The sequence below is a fragment of the Carex rostrata genome, chromosome 30 (genome assembly GCF_964058835.1).
Source record: "Carex rostrata chromosome 30, lpCarRost1.2, whole genome shotgun sequence".
NCBI classification, from domain to species: domain Eukaryota; kingdom Viridiplantae; phylum Streptophyta; class Magnoliopsida; order Poales; family Cyperaceae; genus Carex; species Carex rostrata.
Genome location: NC_135947.1, coordinates 5,172,771 through 5,175,148, shown reverse-complemented (window position 1 = coordinate 5,175,148; position 2,378 = coordinate 5,172,771). Strand labels below are relative to the sequence as shown.

The window sequence follows — 2,378 nt, the reverse complement described above, 5'->3', positions numbered from 1 at the left end:
TAATATATTTAGGTGGGGCCAAGTATCTCATGAAAAATATTAGGTTAGACATGGTCCACTATGAATCAATTTATATTTTCGAACAATACGGTACATCTCATGTACACTTTCATTTAATATATATAATACTAATTAAAAGCTCCACCTACCTTTGTCCTCCAAATTTCTTCGACTCTCCCAAATTCTTTCGATTCACCGTAAAATTAGAAGACTGAATCACCCCAGGCAGATTATCTCTAATCGTGACTTAGTAGCGGGTCAGCGGCAGGCAAACCCATTTTTCAGGGGTAGGCAAGCCTGTTATTATAACCGGGTCTAAAAAAAAAAAAATATATTCAAGGGTAGGCAAATGCCTACCCTATATAATGCTAGCTTCGCCTCTGACAGAGAGCATCTGTCCCTGCACACAAATACTTGCACACACTCTGAACTCACAAATGGTCTCAGCTGTCGCAGCCACGACTGATATCACCACCGATGGTACCAGCAATAATTTGGTGGTTCTCTACCCATCACCAGGGATGGGCCACCTCGTCTCCATGATCGAACTAGGCATGCTGCTCATACGCCACGGCCTCTCTGTCACAATCCTGATTGTAGACCCTCCATACAACACAGGCGCCACGGCTGAATTTCTTGCCGGTGTCTCTGTTGCCAACCCATCTATCTCCTTCCACTGCCTCCCACCCGTAACGCTTTCTCCTATCAGTAAATCGCCTCATCATGAAGCTCTAACTTTCGAGGTCATGGAACTGTCTAACCCGGGACTGTTCTCCTTCTTGCGGTCGGCTTCACCCTGTGCGCTTATAATAGATTTTTTTTGCACCTGTGCTTTTGATGTTGCTAGAGAGTTGAAGATTCTTTGTTACCTCTTCTTTACATCTGGCGCATCAGTCCTTGCTACTTTTTTTCATATTCCGGTTCTTCACAGGAGCATATCAAAATCCTTTAGAGAGCTCGGGTACGAGCTTTTGTCGATACCGGAAATTCCTCCTATTCCAGCAAATCATATGCTAGTACCTATGCTCGATCGAGATGACAAGGCTTACGAGGGATTTCTAACTGTGATGGAGAGACTGTCAGACTATGATGGAATTATAATTAATACTTTTGCATCCCTCGAACCACGTGTTGTCAAGGGTATTATCACTGGCAAATGTATCCCACCCGGACGCCCGACTCCACCTATCTACTGTATCGGCCCATTGATAAAATCAGATGAGAAGCATGCCTGTAAAGACTGTCTCTCATGGCTCAACAAACAACCCAAATCGAGCGTGGTGTTCCTCAGCTTTGGCAGCATTGGCCGGTTCTCAGCCAAACAAATTAAGGAAATCGCAATTGGTTTAGAAAAATGTGGCCATAAGTTCTTATGGGTTGTCCGTTCTCCACCAAACTCAGAGAAATCGTTTGAAACTGAAAAGTTGCCAGAGCCGGACCTCAACATGCTTTTGCCGGAAGGGTTCTTAGAACGAACAAGTGATCGAGGTTTTGTGGTCAAGTCGTGGGCCCCACAGGTGGAGGTACTGAGGCATGAATCAGTGGGAGGGTTTGTGACACATTGTGGGTGGAATTCTGTTCTGGAAGCAGTGACAGCTGGCGTGCCGATGGTGGCATGGCCATTATATGCGGAGCAATGGATGAACAAGGTGTTCTTGGAGGAGGAGATGAAGCTGGCAGTTGCGGTGGAAGGTTACGACAAGGAGTTGGTGGTGGCTGATGAAGTGGAGAGAAAGATCAAGTGGCTTATGGAATCCGACGGAGGGAAGGAACTGAGAGAGAGAGCAGCAGCGGTTGAAGTGGCAGCAAGCCGGGCTTTGGTGGAGGGTGGAGAGTCGTACACTGCATTGATGCGTTTGGTGAATTTTCTCAAAAATAAAATAAAATAAACAATTTTACTTCAATTATTAGACGTGTACTAAAAGCAAGTGCGGTTTATCTAATTTGATTTGTAACTGTACAGTCTGGTATGATTTGGTGGAACTGTCCTTATTATGGACTAGTGCATGATAATTGGTTGGTATTTGTTCGAATTATATAATATCACTATTGGATATACAGAAGAAAACTATGGTTATATTGCGGTTTTACCCTTTTCCTCCTCCGCTTTACCTCTTGTTCTACTTCCGAATTCCAATGTTTGGCAATTTGTGTAACGGCTAAAAGGCCGCTTGGCCAGTATATAAACTCTGTTGTATTCTAACGATGGTAAAGCTTATAATTGAAACACTGTGCTGAATCAAAGTATGGATTCAGATCAATTATCTAGTACCAGTATAATATTGCGACAGAAAAATAGCAGAATGCTTTTGAATGACAGTATCAAATTCAAAGAATGTATTAGACAAACATTACACTTGTTTGTAAAACTGGAGCAT

At 43.3% G+C, this 2,378-nt stretch overlaps 1 pseudogene across 1 annotated transcript; it reads left to right on the top strand.

The window, feature by feature from the left end:
- Positions 1 to 378: 378 nt before the first annotated feature.
- LOC144546850 (anthocyanidin 5,3-O-glucosyltransferase pseudogene) lies at positions 379 to 2,056 on the top strand (annotated as a pseudogene). Its single transcript, XR_013508890.1, has one exon. The product of XR_013508890.1 is annotated as an anthocyanidin 5,3-O-glucosyltransferase pseudogene (transcript).
- Positions 2,057 to 2,378: the final 322 nt, after the last annotated feature.